Source organism: Erythrolamprus reginae, chromosome 1 (assembly GCF_031021105.1).
Source record: "Erythrolamprus reginae isolate rEryReg1 chromosome 1, rEryReg1.hap1, whole genome shotgun sequence".
Taxonomy (NCBI): domain Eukaryota; kingdom Metazoa; phylum Chordata; class Lepidosauria; order Squamata; family Dipsadidae; genus Erythrolamprus; species Erythrolamprus reginae.
Window position 1 is genome coordinate 70,747,188 of NC_091950.1, and position 18,489 is coordinate 70,765,676.

Here is an 18,489-nt window from a genome sequence, read left to right on the forward strand (position 1 = left end):
GACTACTTTGGCATGTATAAAGATTGTGGTGCAAAATATATAAAGATTCTGCCTCCACGTAAAAAAAGAGAACAACCTCTTCTAATCAGGGAGCATCAAATAAGTTAATGTAGTTTGTCTTTAACCTATATTTTATTAACATATATTTTGTTTCTTTAAAATATCTTCTATTATTTTATTTATTTAAACAGGTATCTATTTGAAACAGAGTACACTGGTGTGTGTGTGTTTTAAACCATTTTTGACAGGTAAAACAGTTTCCCGAGTCTTCATTAGTGCATCTGTATCAATATTTTATTAAATAAAGTAACTGATAAATACTTAAAAATGTATATTGAAGGAAGATGTTCAACTTCCCTTCATGGCATCGGACCAGAATATCTCCGGGACCGCCTTCTGCCGCACGAATCCCAGCGACCGCTTAGGTCCCACAGAGTTGGCCTTCTCCGGGTCCCGTCGACTAAACAATGTCGTTTGGCGGGACCCAGGGGAAGAGCCTTCACTGTGGCAGCCCCGACCCTCTGGAACCAGCTCCCCCCGGAGATTAGAACTGCCCCCACCCTCCTTGCCTTTCGTAAACTTCTTAAAACCCACCTCTGCCGTCAGGCATGGGGGAACTGAGACATCTCCCCCGGGCCTATACAGTTTATACATGGTATGGTTGTGTGTATGTTTGCTTTTAATAATGGGGTTTTTAGTCTTTTAGTGTTTTTTAAATTATTAGATTTGTTTTTACATTGTCTTTGTTATTGCTGTGAGCCGCCCCGAGTCTATGGAGAGGGGTGGCATACAAATCTAATAAATAAATAAACTTTGAACCAATGAAATTGGCCTAATCATGACATGAATGAATTTTAGCTCCCTATTTAAATTCATATTAAGTTTTATTCACAAGGTTCCAGCCAATCCAATTCTAGTTGTACTTGCTACTCATTGAACTCAACATACACACATTGTTACTCATGAAAAATATCTTATTCAAGCCCACTCCTTTAATTAAGTGGGATGGTCCCAGGTAAGGCATTTCAGTCTGAATTGCCAGGTAAGGCAATTCAGCATGAATTTAGAAGGAGACTAAATAATACCTAAATTTACTTTTAAGCAGTTTTTCTAAAGTATATGCTGTATATCCTTTAGCGTGATTTCAGAGTGACTCATTTTGAGTTGAATCAAGTTTAAAAGTCTTAATTTTAATCATTCTCAAATTTGTACTTCCAAATGGATAGTAATCTTCAGCACTAACTTTCTTTAGCAAAGTAAAGATCAGCGTGAAACATTTTGTGCCTTATAGATTTTAAGGAAAATGAGAACATAAACATGATAAAACATATACTTGCCAAATATAAAGACTTAATCGAATGGCAATAATAATAATAATAATAATAATAATAATAATAATAATAATAAACAAAGCAAACCAAGGACTAGTATAGAAAAACTGTAACTCAATGTCGTATGGACAGTTGGTAGAACAAAGCATTGCATGGCCAGTTCTTGGAGAAGATTGAAGGCAAAGTGGATAAAGAAAAGACCTGGTCATGGCTTACAAGTGGAACACTCAAAAAGGAGACAGAAGGACTAATACTGGAAGCACAAGAACAGGCCATTAGAACAAATGCTGTCAAAGCCAGAATTGAAAAATCAATAGACGATCCAAAGTGCAGACTCTTTAAAGAAACAGATGAAACAATCGATCACATACTCAGCTGCTGCAAAAAGATCGCCCAGACTGACTTCAAGCATAGACATGATGCTGTGGCACAGATGATCCACTGGAACTTGTGCCAGAAATACCATTTACCAATGGCAAAGAACTGGTGGGAACCTAAGCGCGAAAAAGTGGTCGAAAATGAGCAAGCAAAACTACTGTGGGACTTCCGACTTCAGACTGACCGAATTCTGAAGCATAACACACCAGACATCCTGATTGTGGAGAAAAGGAAAGTATGGATCATCGACATCGCAATCCCAGGGGACAGCAGAATTGAGGAGAAGCAACTAGAGAAATTAGTGAAATACGAAGATCTAAAAATCGAGCTGCAACGTCTCTGGCATAAGTCAGTGAAAGTGGTCCCAGTGGTACTTGGCACGCTGGGCGCAGGGCCAAAGGATCTCAGCGGACATTTGAAAACCATTGGAATTGACAAAATTTCCATCTATCAATTGCAAAAAGCCGCTTTACTGGGATCGGCAAACATAATTCACGCTACATCACACAGTCCTAGGTGCTTGGAAGCGTCCGACTAGTGATGAAATACGAAATTCAGCAGTGATCTCGTTTGCTGTGTTGTATTGACATAATAATAATAATAATAATAATAATAATAATAATAATAATAGCAGCAACCCATATCAACCATTAGCACCAGTCAGTGGTATTTGTGACACTTTTTAAGATGTTGAGTTGATTGAGTTTCATGTTTAATGAGTAAAAGAGATGATGATGATGATGATGATGATCATCATCATCATCCTCTTGTTTAAGGCACAATTCTCAACTGTCAAGCTGTGTTTTAGATACTCTTCATGGATATGCTTCCGACAATAACATAAAGGTATCTTGTTAATCTTTATGTGCCCTAACATAAACAAAAAGATTGGATAAAAATCTATATCTGGACCACTTCCATTGAAGAGATGAATAAAATTATTTTATTAGAAGATATATTAGTAATTTTAAAATGTAGAGCACATTTGCTTTGCCCTTTAATGTCAGTCTTATTTTCTTATTCAAATCTTGTACACTGTAAGTTAATTGGTTTTGGAAACTACTTATTATTCATGTAAAAATTAATGTGCCAATGTCTTTAAATCCTTTTAAATGATCATTCATGCATCTTCCTCCTTTAAGTACTGATGAAAATCTCTCAAAAATATCAATGCAAGTTGGTATTAAAAGAAAGTTTCGTTTAAAACATTCTTTTCCTGCTAACATAGGATTTTCATATTCACCAACTTTACTTGAATTCCATTAATTTTTTAAGCTGCTTTTAATAAATTCACGAAGTAATTTTTTAGGCTCTATAGTCTGTCATTTGTGTTCCAGCTGACTCTATGAATATTAATAACGGTGTTATCCTGATTAAATAGGCTTCATAGGAAATCCCTATGAATCCTATAGCTCAGACATCTCATTTTTCTAACTCTTTATGAATTTGGATTCAGACATTATATTGGATGACTTTAAAAAAAAAATCTAGTAGCATATTAGTGTATTCTTAAGCAAAATGACTTCTCATAAATCAAACAATTAAAAGATACACACACCTATGTTTTATGGTTTCAGGATTTCTGTACATGACAATATAATTTATTCGAATAGAACTTCAGCATTTCCAGAACAAAGGATGGGGTAGCTATTATAAAATATTGCCAAGGTTTGCCCTTAGATTCACCTTATATCAGTGATGGCTAACCTTTTTTTCGTTGTGTGCTGAAATAGTGTGTGTGTGCACTATCACGCACTTGCAAGTGCCCACATAATTCAATGCCTGGGGAGGAGGAAAACGGCCTCTCCTGCTGTGCAGAGGCCCTCTGGAGGCCACAAATGCCCTGTTTCCTGACTTCTGTGGGCCTGGTAGGCCCATTTTTTACCCACCCCAGGCTCCCGGGGAGGGTGAAAATGCCCCCCCTGGAGACTTTCCGGAAAGTTAAAATGTCCTCCCAGGGCCTCCGTGCAAGCTGAAAATTTTATTTTTTATTATTTATTTATTACTTAGATTTGTATGCCGCCCCTCTCCGAAGACTCAGCTGAGCTAGGGCAAGGGGTCACATGCGGGCAGATATGGCTTCGGAGAGGGGCAGCATACAAATCTAATAAATTATATTATTATTATTATTATTATTATTATTATTATTATTATTATTATTATTATTATTATTATTATTCATGTGCCACCCCTGACACCCATGCCATAGGTTCATTATCACTGCCTTATATCAGTGTTTCCCAACCTTGGCAACTTGAGGATATCTGGACTTCAACTCCCAGAATTCCCCAGCCAGCATTCGCTGGCTGGGGAATTCTGGGAGTTGAAGTCCAAATATCTTCAAGATGCCAAGGTTGGGAAACACTGCCTTATATCATTGAGTTTCTAGGTTGTTGGGGTTTTTTTGCAATTAAAAACATGTATATAAGTGGACAGGGTATGCTTAAATACAATGCAAACATCCCCACTTTATAATTAGTAATTATGGGTAACAATTGCGCCCAAAATTTCCATTGCTGAACACGATAGTTGTTAAATGAATTCTGCTCCATTTTACGACCTTTCTTACCACAGTTGTTAACTGAATCACTGCAGTTGTTACATTAGCAGAATGGTTGTTAGGGGAATCTATTTTTCATATTGATTTTTCTTGGCAGGTCACAAAAGGTGATGAAGTGATACTGCAAACCTCATAAATATGAGTTAGTTGCCAAGGGTCTGAATGTTGATCCCATGACCATGGGAATGCTGCAACGGTTGTTTAAGTGTGGAAAAAAGTCACTTTTCTCAGTGCTGTTGTAACTTCGAATGATCACTAAATGAACCATGGTAATTTGAAGATTACCTGTATGTCTGTTATCAAATTATTGTATTCCATCAAATTATCAAACTATTGTATTAAAAGTACATGGTACCTCTACCTACAAACGCCTCTACTTACGAAGTTTTCTAGATAAAAACCAGGTGTTCAAGATTTTTTTGCCTCTTCTCATTAACCATTTTCCACTTACAAACCCAAGCCTCCGAAACTGTAACCGGAAAAGGTAGGGAAAAGCCTCTATGGGGCCTCTCTAGGAATCTCCTGGGAGGAAACAGGGCCAGAAAAGGCAGGGAGAAGCCTCTATAGGGCCTCTCTAGGAATCTCCTGGGAGGAAACAGGGCCTCCACCACCCCCTGTGTTTTCCCCAATCACACATATTATTTGCTTTTACATTGATTCCTATGGGAAAAATTGCTTCTTCTTACAAACTTTTCTACTTAAGGACCTGGTCACGGAATGATTTAAGTTCGTAAGTAGAGGTACCACTGTGCACCGATGCTCCGCGAGCTGCACTGGTTGCCGGTTGATCTCTGAACGCAATTCAAGATGCTAGTTATCATCTATAAAGCCCTACATGACTCAGACTATCCTCGGGACCGCCTTCTGCTGCATATCTCCCAACAACCGATAAGAGCCCACAGAATTGGCCTTTGCTGGGTCCCCACTTTATAATTATATCAGTTCTCAAATTATTCCACAGTCACATCGTTTAACAAATTAGAGATAGTTGCCAGTGTGTGGTATTATCAGACAACAAACCTTATTCAACAATCCTTTTGACCAAAAGCAAGGCTTATTCCTATTATTTCTTTAACTTTTGGAGCCATAAGCTTGAGGAGAACTGTATATTAGAGACAGCTTACATTAGAGAACCATCTTTCAGCTGTGGCGAGGGAGACGTTTGCCCAGGTTCGCCTGGTGCACTAGTTGCAGCCCTACCTGGACCGGGACTCACTGCTCACAGTCACTCATGCCCTCATCACCTCGAGGCTCGACTACTGTAACGCTCTCTACATGGGGCTACCTTTGAAAAGTGTTCGGAAACTTCAGATTGTGCAGAATGCAGCTGCGAGAGCAATTATGGGCTTCTCTAAGTATGCCCATTTTACTCCAACACTCCGCAGTCTGCATTGGTTGCCAATCAGTTTCCGGTCACAATTCAAAGTGTTGGTTATGACCTATAAAGCCCTTCATGGCACCGGACCAGAATATCTTCGGGACCGCCTTCTGCCGCACGAATCCCAGCAACCGGTTAGGTCCCACAGAGTTGGCCTTCTTCGGGTCCCATCGACTAAACAATGTCGTCTGGCGGGACCCAGGGGAAGAGCCTTCTCTGTGGTGGCTCCGACCCTCTGGAACCAGCTCCTCCCTAAGATTAGGATTGCCCCCACCCTTCTTTCCTTTCGTAAACTCCTTAAAACCCACCTCTGCCGTCAGGCATGGGGGAACTGAAACATCTCCCCCTTGCCCATGTTGTTTTGGTGTTTGATTGATTGTGTGCTTGTTTTTTATATATATTGGGATTGGTTTTATTAATTTTTTAACCTAAAACTGTAATTAGATTGGTAAATATTAGATTTGTCAATATGTATTGTTTTTGCCATTGTTGTGAGCTACCCCGAGTCTGCGGAGAGTGGCGGCATATAAATCCAATAAATCTAATCTAATCTAATCTTAAATATGTTAAAAGGTTAAATAAGGTCCAGGAGGGAAATGTTTTTAATAGGAAAGAGAACACAAGAACAATCTGAAGTTAGTTGGGGGAAAGATCAAAAGCAACGTGAGAAAATATTATTTTACTGAAAAAGTAGTAGATCCTTGGAACAAACTTCCAGCAGACGTGGTTGGTAAATCCACAGTAACTGAATTTAAACATGCCTGGGATAAACATATATCCATCCTAAGATAAAATACAGGAAATAGTATAAGGGCAGACTAGATGGACCATGAGGTCTTTTTCTGCCGTCAGTCTTCTGTGTTTCTATATTTCCACAAGATGGTGCTCATCACATAAAGGTAGCTCTGTGCTATTCCGAAGGGCTCCTTCTTGTCCTCTGGGATGATTAATATTTATACAAAATGCAGGGCGGGATGGGGGAATCATACAAAGGTTGATTAACTCCCCCCAGATATCAGAATTGCCCCCACTCTCCTTGACTTTTGTAAGCTCTTAAAAAATCCACCTCTGTCGTCAGGCATGGGGGAATTGAAATATTCCCTTCCCCATAGCTTATAAAATTTATGTATGGTATGACTGTATGTATGACTGATTTCTTAAATTGGGGTTTTTTAGATTTTTTAATATTAGATTTGTTTATGTTGTCTTTTTACTGTTGTTAGCCGCCCCGAATCTGCGGAGAGGGGCGGCATACAAATCTAATAAATAAATAAATAAATAAATAAATTAAAAGTAATGATACCAGAATGTTGACTTTTATTATTTATTAAACAGATTTATATGGCTGTTCAACTCACATATGGTGACTTTGGGAGGTGCATGGTGTTAGGTGTTAAAGACTAAATTGTGCTACTCCTAAGAGGCTGCACAGAATAAAAACATGGAGGTAGCAGATTTCCAGCTAATATTCCAGAGATATGAGCAGTACTGTACTTCAAATAACCAGACCACATACTTTAAATGTACAAATATTATTTACATTAGGCAAATATCATAGTCACATTCCTAGTTGTACACAAATGCAGCAAGCAATATTCTCAATACATATACAATGCAAGCTTAATACATATACAGACCAACATTAGAACATATAGTTCTTACTACACACAATAGTCATTACAATAGAACAGCCATATAGACAAACTAGTATAGAATCAGAGAGATGTCAGAGAGAGTCTCACTTGGTTTTGCAATTATATCTGGGATGAGTTTGATTATGTTAGCCTTGAGGATGGTTAGTTCTATAGGTATAGGAATCTGTGATTTAGATCAGTGTTTCCCAACCTTGGCAACTTGAAGATATTTGGACTTCTGGCTGGGGAATGCTGGCTGGGGAATTCTGGGAGTTGAAGTCCAGATATCTTCAAGTTGCCAAGTTTGGGAAACACTGTTTTAGATCAATGCATTTCATGATTGATTGAGCTCTCTAATTAGAGGGTATGTGGATGCATCCTTGCATAGTGAGTGCATAGTGCACAGTGAGAAAGGGAAATTTTATCAGCTCTGATAAAGGGAGCAGAATTACCTGCTTCCTCAACAAACCATCAGTTTCAAAGGTCCTGGCATAAGTGGATTAACTAGACAACTTTTCGTCAGGAATACATTTTAGACTGGGATACAGTACTGAGATGATGATGATGATAATAATAATGATGATGATGATGATGATAATAATAATAATAATAATTTATTATTAGATTTGTATGCCGTCCCTCTCCGAAGACTCAGAGCAGTTCACAACATAATACATAATGTACAAATCCAATATTAAAAACAGAAGAAAACCCTTATAAAAAATTAATCACACAATCCAAGCAAACCATACATAAACCATAGTAGCTAAGGGGCATGTCAATTTCCCATGCGGTGGCTTTTTAGGAGCTTGCGAAAGGCAAGGAGGGTGGGGGCAATTCTAATCTCCGGGGGGGAGTTGATTCCAGCAGGCCGGGGCTGCTACATAGAAGGCTCCTCCCCTTGGTGGTGGGATTCAATTTTTTCAAAAACTACCAGTTCTGAGGGTGTGGTTAGGTGGGCATGGCTTGGTGGGCTTGGCAGGGGAAGGATACTATAAAATTTCTATTCCCACTCCACTCCAGGGGAAAATACTGCAAGATCTCTATTCCCTCCCCAGTCAGGGGAAGGTTACTGTAAAATCCCCATTTCCTCCTGATCAGCTGGGACTCAAGAAGCAGAGAATAGATTGGGCGGGACCAGTCAGAGGTGGTATTTACCAGTTCTCTGAACTACCCCAAATTTCTGCTATTGGTTCTCCGAGCTACTCAAAATTCCCGCTACCAGTTCTCCAGAAGTGCTCAGAACCTGCTGAAACCCGGAGGACCCGGATTGTGGGGGCAATATGCTGGCTCTGTTAAAAAGTGCTATTGCTAACATGTTGTAAGCCGCCCTGAGTCTAAGGAGAAGGGCGGCATAAAAATCAAATAAATAAATAAATAAAGCCACCTTTGTACTGAGACATTAGTCTGTGGGAGTTTCAGGATGGGTTGCATTCATCCTTGCTCTTCTTGATTTTTTGATAGTCTACAGGACCTTCAACCATGGTATTCTTTTAAACTAGCCTATTGGATTGGGGAAGGGAGTAGTGGGCTGGTTTCAGATGCTATTGAGATGCCCCACAAGTTTACCAACTTTCTTCTTCTTTTTAATGTATGCATGAAGGGACCAACCATGAGCATAGGGTGCAGCACCTTGACTATACTGATGGTACCTAATTGTACATCTGTCACATTTTTGTCCCTGTGTCTGAAAACTCTTTTGAGAATAATCTGCCCACTTACACAACAGTGGTTGCCCCTGACCATGTAGGCCTTTAGAAACACAATCAAGACCTGGCTCACAGTGAATGGTGTGGAAGGAGGCTTTAAGGTGCCATTCAAAGCCTCCGCCCAGCTGTAGAGAATACTCCTCATTGTCTAGCAGTAGGTTCGCCACACTGTTCATGGCTACTGTGTCGCCTGTCGCGAATAACAGGAATACACACATCCGCCCCACCCTGCCCAGACGGAGCAGTGAGCAACTGGGAAAACAATCCCTGTTCGGGGGAATCGATCGAGAAGGACCACGTATGTTCACTGGGGTCACATATGCCCCCCCAGTATCACTCTACAATCCCCGCAGGGAAGCACTGAACTATCGTTTTAGGGCTTATTCTATCAGTAGCATAGTGGTTACAACATTTGGTAGATACCCAGGATCTCCCAGTTTAAAACTCAGCAGCAATATATAAATTATCTATTTCTTTACCTGCAATAGTCTTTCAAATGCTTTTTTTTTTTTTGCAAGTTCACGGGTGCATCATTTCATTGCTTTACCTGACATTTGATCTGGAAATAAAAGAAAAGCTCTAGTATTTCAATGGTGCAGGGGTGGATTTATTTTTTTAAAAAGGCAGAAAAGTGGATAACTGAATGAAAGAAAGAAAATATTTTTTTAAAAAAAATCTGGTGGTTTTTTAACCAGTGACACTTGGCACATCAAGCAGAAGTTAAAACAAATATGCTACTGGAATACAGTTGGCAGCAGTAGCTGCAGATGAAGAGATCTGAGAGCTGCAGGGAGTGACTAGCAAGCCAGGTGAGGGGGCATCCTGCCAGAGGATTTGAGCGACAGACGTTTACATAGAAACATAGAAGACTGACGGCAGAAAAAGACCTCATGGTCCATCTAGTCTGCCCTTATACTATTTCCTGTATTTTATCTTACAATGGATATATGTTTATCCCAGGCATGTTTAAATTCAGTTACTGTGGATTTACCAACCACGTCTGCTGGAAGTTTGTTCCAAGGATCGACTACTCTTTCAGTAAAATAATATTTTCTCATGTTGCCTTTGATCTTTCCCCCAACTAACTGCAGATTGTGTCCCCTTGTTCTTGTGTTCACTTTCCTATTAAAAACACTTCCCTCCTGAACCTTATTTAACCCTTTAACATATTTAAATGTTTCGATCATGTCCCCCCTTTTCCTTCCGTCCTCCAGACTATACAGATTGAGTTCATAAGTCTTTCCTGATACGTTTTATACTTAAGACCTTCCACCATTCTTGTAGCCCGTCTTTGGACCCGTTCAATTTTGTCAATATCTTTTTGTAGGTGAGGTCTCCAGAACTGAACACAGTACTCCAAATGTGGTCTCACTAGCGCTCTACATAAGGGGATCACAATCTCCCTCTTCCTGCTTGTTATACCTCTAGCTATGCAGCCAAGCATCCTACTTGCTTTTCCTACCGCCCGACCACACTGCTCACCCATTTTGAGACTGTCAGAAATCACTACCCCTAAATCCTTCTCTTCTGAAGTTTTTGCTAACACAGAACTGCCAATGCAATACTCAGATTGAGGATTCCTTTTCCCCAAGTGCATTATTTTACATTTGGAAACATTAAACTGCAGTTTCCATTGCTTTGACCATTTATCTAGTAAAGCTAAATCATTTACCATATTACATATATTTACCTACAAGGAAAGCACAGCAGTGAAACTGTACAGTGATACCTGAGCTTCCAAAAGCCAGAAAACATCACTTTTAGCATGGAGCAGGAAATCATAGGAAGAGATCACATTCACAGTGGGCTAGTAGAGGACCATGACATCCTTTCTGCCCTCCAGAAACAGCTGGTGGCCCAAGGCTTAGGATACAGCACGGCAACATGAGAAGGTACTCATACAGGAGCTGCTGATACAGTTCTACAGAGGAATCATTGAGTCTGTCATCTGCACCTCTATAACTGTCTGGTTTGGTTCTGCAACCCAACAGGACCGACACAGACTTCAGAGGATCAGAACTGCAGAAAAAACAATTGCTGCCAACCTGCCTTCCATTGAGGACCTGTATACTGCATGAATCAAAAAGAGGGCAGGGAAAATATTTACTGACCCCTCACATCCTGGACACAAATTGTTTCAACTCCTACCCTCAAAACGTTGCTACAGAGCACTGCACACCAAGACAGCTAGACACAAGAACAGTTTTTTCCCGAACGCCATCACTCTGCTAAACAAATAATTCCCTCAACACTGTCAGACCTTTTACTAAATCTGCACTTCTATTCTACTAGTTTTTCTCATCATTCCTATCATCCTTTTCCTCCCACTTAGGACTGTATGACTGTAACTTGTTGCTTGTATCCTAAGATTTTTATTAATATTGTTTATTCATTGCTTATTTGACCCCTATGACAATCATTAAGTGTTGTACCACATGATTCTTGACAAATGTATATTTTATTTTATGTACGCTGAGAGCATATGCACCAAGACAAATTCCTTGTGTGTCCAATCACACTTGGCCAATAAAAATTCTATTCTATTCTACCCTTTCCAATTGCAGGAATATCAACATAAGAACAAGCTGTATTAAGATACAGTATTATAAGAAATGGGGAGAAGTATTCACCAGAGAGGTATCCAGCCTTGGCAACTTTAAGACCTGTGGACTTCAACTCCCAAAATACCCTAGCCAGCTGGCGGAAGAATTCTGAGAGTTGAAGTCCACAGGTCTTAAACTTGCCTAGGATGGATGTCCCTGATGTAAGGCCACATTTTAACAATTGCTCAGAATCTATACTATTTGACATTTGGTTAAGAGCATAAGAAAAAAAGTTATCTTTTTTTCTGAACGCATAACAAAATTTATATTACTTGTGACCTACAGAAAACTTAATTTCTCTCTCTCCCCAATGAGAAACAAGCAATGTATATTTAAAAATATCTGGGGGCGAAGGTTCATTCTGTGAGCTTGTAGGTTGGTTTCTGAAAATGTCCTTACCATGCTAGGTAACATCTGCAGTGAAGCTTAAGAGACGATGAATATCTATCTAGTGCAGGGGTGCCAAACCCAAGGCCCACAGGCTGGATCTGGCCTGCAAGGTGCTTAACCTGGCCAGGGGACTGGCCTGAAAATAGAAAAGGACCAGCCAGCGGTGCCTCTGGCAGCCAAAACAGGGTGCAGGGGCAAGGTGGGTTCTAATTTACCTTCCCACCGGTTCACTTCTTCCCATGCCACTGGCTGTGGGTGCATTGCATGCTGCAAGGCTACACCAAATGGGCATGCACAGGTACATGCGTAGTGCCAAAACCTTGGTTTCTGCCCATGCACAGAAACAAAAACCGGCAAAAAAGAGCCAAAAACAAGATGGCAGACAGACTGTGCCCAAAACTTGGCTTCTGCATATGCACAAAAGCAAAAACCAGCAAAAAATAGCAAAAAAAAAATCCAAAAAGAAGACGGCAGTGGTCACAGACCGTGGTCACAGACGGCAGTGGTCACAGACGTACCGTGATGTCACCACCAGTTTACTACTGCTTCTATAGACCAATTAAAGACTGTTTTTAATGTATTAATTGGATTGCTATTATTGATTCTTGTCTTTTGTACATGTTGTGAGCCGCCCCGAATCCTTGGGGAGGGACGGCATACAAATCCAATTAAATAAATAAATAAATAAATAATAAATTAGAACTGGTAGGAACCCACCTCTGGGTTCAGGGGAGCACGTGTGTCCTGCCCAGTTGCCCCGTTTTGACTGGCAAAGTGCTGCAGGATGCCAGCCAGGCTGAAAATGTAGCTTGGAGGGGGGGAGGCACACACAGCTCCCCCATGCCTGATTTTGGCTGGCCAGGTGCTGCAGGAGGCGTCCGTCCCATCTCCCCCACCACCTGTCCGACCCACAGAGGAGAACTAAAATGTTGATCCGTCCCTGGAAGAAATAGTTTGACACCAATGATCTAATGAGATCATCCAAGGGCATGGGGTGAGGTATCATCAATACGCCGATGATACCCAGTTATACATCTCTATCCCATGTCCATGCTGTTGCGGCCTGGATGGGTATCAACAAACTCAAACTTAACCCAGACAAGACGGAGTGGCTGTGGGTCTTGACTCCCAAGGATGATCCAATCTGTCCGTCCATTACCCTGGGGGGGGGGGAATTATTGACCCCCACAGAGAGGGTCCGCAACTTGGGTGTCCTCCTCGATCCACAGCTGACATTGGAACATCATCTTTCAGCTGTGGCAAGGGGGGTGTTTGCCCAGGTTCACTTGGTGTACCAGTTGCGGCCCTATTTGAACCGGAAGTCACTGCTCACAGTCGCTCATGCCCTCATCACCTCAAGATTCGACTACTGCAATGCTCTCTACATGGGGCTACCTTTGAAAAGTGTTCGGAAACTTCAGATCGTGCAGAACGCAGCCGCAAGAACCATCATGGGGCTTCCAAGATTCGCCCACGTTTCCACAACACTCCGTGGCTTGCATTGGATGCCGATCAGTTTCCGGTCACAATTCAAAGTGTTGGTTATGACCTTTAAAGCCCTACATGGCTTTGGACCAGAGTACCTCCGGAACCGCCTGCTACCGCACGAATCCCAGCGACCGATAAGGTCCCACAGAGTTGGCCTTCTCCGGGTCCCATCGACTAAACAATGTCGTTTGGCGGGCCCCAGGGGAAGAGCCTTCTCTGTGGCAGCCCCAGCCCTCTGGAATCAACTCCCCCCGGAGATAGAATTGCCCCCACCCTCCCTGTCTTTCATAAACTACTCAAGACTCACTTATACCGCCAGGCATGGGGGAGTTGAGACACCTTTTCCCCAGGCTCTTTTATACTTTGTTTTATGTTTTGTATGAAAGTGTTATTTGGTTTTTAAAATAAAGATAGTGTTTTATATGTTTTTAATATTAGATTTGTTCTACTATAATATTGTTTTTATTATTGTTGTGAACCGCCCTGATTCTTCGGAGAGGGGCGGCATACAAATCTAATAAATAATAATAATAATTATTATTATTATTATTAATAATAATAATAATTATTATTATTATTAATGCCTAATTCTTTTTCTGCATTTTGATCACATTACCACCTTAGCGCTTCACTTGTTTTAGAGTGGGAAAATTATGGCTGCGTTTATTATTCCTGGTTTATATTTTTCATAACACTTGATGATTGGCTAGCAGGCTGGAACTGATGGGATTCAAAGTCATATCTGGATGAATCTCTGGTTCTTCGTGATCCTCTTTCTCTCCCACAGACGCTTCTTCATATCAAAATGAGACAAGTTGCCTTAAGCATCTCTTCAGAAGACATTCAGTTGAACCAGAGTTTAAAATAGGCATAATGCTAATATATTTTGGGATTCACCCTGCCCCCATCACTCTATTTCCATATGTTCTATTTCCCATCACTCTATTTCCATATCTCAGGGACCGCCTTCTGCTGCACGAATCCCAGTGACCAGTTAGGTCCCACAGAGTGGGCCTTCTCCGGGTCCCGTTAACTAAACAATGTCGTTTGGCGGGACCCAGGGGAAGAGCCTTCTCTGTGGCGGCCCCGGCCCTTTGGAACCAACTCCTCCGAGAGATTAGAATTGCCCCCACCCTCCTTGCCTTTCGTAAGTTTCTTAAAACCCACCTCTGACATCAGGCATGGGGGAACTGAGATATTCTTTCCCCATAGGCCTTACAATTTACGCATGGTATGTTTGTATGTATGTTTGGTTTTATAATAAGGTTTTTTTTAGTTGTTTAGTATTGGATTGTTACATGCAGTTTTTTTATCACTGTTGTTAGCCGCCCCAAGTCTGCGGAGAGGGATGGCATACAAATTCAATCAATCAATCAATCAATCAATCAATCAATAAAATAAAATAAATGTTCAAAGTAATTATTCATTTATGAAACTCTAAATCTGGCTGAGCACCAAATCAAGATTTGAGTTTCTTCTATAGATCACATTTATCTGAATAGTGCTTTATTTTAAATGGGCAAGATACAATGGAAATAGCTAAGGCAACTGATATAAAAGCCAAGACTGCAAAATCTACTCCCTATTTCCCTAATGTTAAGTCAGAAACCAGGATCTTTGAAATTATCCTGAAACGTTTTGCCTAAGGCCAAGCTAAACTAAATCACTTAATCTACCAGGCAACTGCATATAAAAACAGAGCTACCTTATAGAATAATTTCCCCGGGGAGCAAACAGTTTGTTTTCTTAACACTCATATATGTGCCAAGTTTTGATGTCATTAAAAAAAAATCCTTCACAAAAGGATTTGCATTTCTTAGAATTTTTTTTAAAGGCTGGCAAATCAAAAGGTCAATCATGAAATCAACCAAAGTTCAACAAAAGACAGTATGAGAAATTCCTATTGCATTAAAAATAAAAATAAAGGGTAGTAGGTAATTTAACACTCCTTTACAACAAATATTCCATATAGAATAGAATAGAATTTTTTTTATTGGCCAAGTGTGATTGGACACAAATTGGACACAAGGAATTTGTCTTGGTGCATATGCTCTCAGCGGACATAAAATAAAATATAAATTTATCAAGAATCATGTGGTACAACACTTAATGATTGTCATAGGGGTCAAATAAGCAATGAAGAAGCAATATTAATAAAAATCTTAGGATATAAGCAACACGTTACAGTCATACAGTCAACATGGGAGGAAATGGGTGAAAAGAATGATGGGAAAAAGTAGTAGAATAGAAGTGCAGATTTAGTAGAAAGTCTGATAGCATTGAGGGAATTATTTGTTTAGTAGAGTGATGGCGTTCGGAAAAAAACTGTTCTTGTGTCTAGTTGTCTTGGTGTGCAGTGCTCTGTAGCGACGTTTTGAGGGCAGGAGTTGAAACAATTTGTGTCCAGGATGTGAGGGGTCAGTAAATATTTTCCCTGCCCTCTTTTTGACTCGTGCAGTATACAGGTCCTCAATGGAAGGCAGGTTGGCAGCAATTGTTTTTTCTATATTTCAACGATGTGAATACCATCTTCACCTCTAACTTATAACAGGCTTAGGCACAGGATCTCATAAAATATGATAATCATTAGATTTTCCCTCCTTCATATTCCTCTCCGTTTTGAATGCTATTTCATTACCTCAACAGCCAATAAAAAACTTGTTATTATTGTTGTTGTCAATTGCACTCCCATTCTTGGTTTCTCCTTGTCCAAAACTCATATTATAGAATGACTTGTCTTTATTTGTGTAGTGTTGTCTTGCATACCAGCAGCCTCTTTTCATGGGGGCCGGTAATGCGATCATTATCACAAATTCCTTTTTCCTCATATAACAAGAGGACTACCTCACAGATTATACAGGCTGCTACTGAGGAGCATTCAAAATCTTAAACAACTGCAAAATATTATAGTTGGCTTTCAGCTTTGGCATGTCCCAGAGATAATATTACATTTTCATTAGAAGGTAGCTTCATTGAAAGGGCTTGCAATTGCCTTGGAATATACTAGTTCTATGGATAGATAGATATTTATTAGATTTGTATGCCGCCCCTCTCCGAAGACTCGGGGCGGCTAACAATAATATAAAAAGACAATGTAAACAAATTAATATTAAAGACAATCTAAAAAACCCCAATTTAAAAAACCACTCATACATACCATGTATAAATTCTATAAGCCTAGGGGGAAGATAAATTTCAATTCCCCCATGCCTGACGACAGAGGTGGGTTTTAAGGAGCTTGCGAAAGGCAAGGAGAGTGGGAGCAACTCTGATATCTTGGGGGGAGCTGGTTCCAGAGGGCCGGGGCCGCCACAGAGAAGGCTCTTCTCCTGGGTCCCTCCAAACGACATTGCTTAGTCGACGGGACCCGGAGAAGGCCAACTCTATGGGACCTAACCGGTTGCTGGGATTCGTGCGGCACAAGGTGGTCCCGGAGATATTCTGGTCCGATGCCATGAAGGGCTTTATAGGTCATAACCAACACTTTGAATTGTGACCGGAAATTGATCGGCAACCAATGCAGACTGCGGAGTGTTGGTGTAACATGGGCATACCTAGGGAAGCCCATGATTGCTCTTGCAGCTGCATTCTGCACGATCTGAAGTTTCCGAACACATTATCTTATTATTATTATTATTATTATTATTATTATTATTATTATTATTATTATTAATTGGATTTGTATGCCGCCCCTCTCGGGGCGGCAAGGTAGCCCCATGTAGAGAGCATTACAGTAGTCGAACCTCGAGGTGATGAGAGAAGAGTGACTGTGAGCAATGAGTCCCGGTCCAGATAGGGCTGCAACTGGTGCACCAGGCGAACCTGGGCAAACGCCCCCCTCGCCACAGCTGAAAGATGGTTCTCTAATGTGAGCTGTGGATCAAGGAGGGTGCCCAAGTTGCGGACCCTCTGAGGGGGTCAATAATTCCCCCCCCCCAGGGTTATAGATGGACAGATGGAATTATCCTTGGGAGGCAGAACCCACAGCCACTCCGTCTTATCCTATACTTCTAACACTGGCTCTAAATACTATTATTTCACACATAATTATATTTACCTGCATATCATTTTTATTCATAATCTGTTTTCTGAAATCAAAAGTAGGTGGTGGGCGTGTACCATGTTTCCCGAAAATAATACCATCTTCGATTTTTTTGTACCCTGAAATAAGCGCTTGGTCTTACTGCCATTCCCTCAAAAGCACAATTGGGCTTATTTTCAGAGGATGTCTTATTTTGGGGGAAGAAAGAGTATTGTCTATTCTTTTGCAAATCTGTAGAGGTAGTCCTTGACTTACAATAGTTTATTTAGTAACTGTTTAAAATTGCAATGGTACTGAAAAGAAGTGACTTATGACTGGTTGTCATACTTAAGACCACTGCAGTATCCCTATGGTCACATGATCAAAATTCAGACGCTTGGCAGCTGACACATTTATATGATGATTGCAGTATCCTAGAATCATGTGATCACCTTTTGCAACTTTCTGATGAGCAAAGTCAATAGGGAAGAATGATTTTCCATCCTTTTTGTTTTGTACATTATTATTGTATATGGGTGTGTTTAATGAAAGCTAATCTGGTCAAGCAGTTAAAGTACCATATTGGAAAACAGGAGACTGTGAGTTTTAGTCCTACTGAAGATATGAAAATTGGCTGGTTGACTTGTCCAATCATTTTTTCTTTCCAGCCCAATATATTAGGCTCAGGTGAAAAGTAGTCATTTAGTTCTTGTTGCAACCAAAAGACTAGCAAGAAAAAAAAATCAATGATATTTCAGACAGCTCATAGTGTTTTTTTAAAAAGCACAAATATTTAGAAAAAAATTGTGGGATGATAGGTTGTCCTTAACTTACTATATAGATAGTCAAAAGGGATGTAGTGCTATAGGTATAATCTAAAATAGATTAGAAATATATTTCTAGCATGGTTTCACTGAAAACTATGGAGAGTGGAAACACTGAGAACATCTATATCAAAAATCTCAACCCACTGCAGGATGAGCAGACATTCATAAAA

At 40.4% G+C, this 18,489-nt stretch overlaps 1 protein-coding gene across 3 annotated transcripts in view; it reads right to left on the bottom strand.

Annotated features, from left to right (window-relative positions):
• Positions 1-18,489, bottom strand: part of MIPOL1 (mirror-image polydactyly 1) — a 249,340-nt gene that overhangs the window by 197,557 nt on the left and 33,294 nt on the right. The window contains exon 2 of one of the 3 annotated variants that reach the window (XM_070755357.1): positions 9,470-9,549. The exons of the other annotated variants lie outside the window; for them this stretch is intronic. The gene's annotated coding sequence lies outside the window, so the exon portion shown is untranslated. The remainder of the gene's footprint in view (positions 1-9,469; positions 9,550-18,489) is intronic. 3 annotated transcript variants of the gene reach the window in all.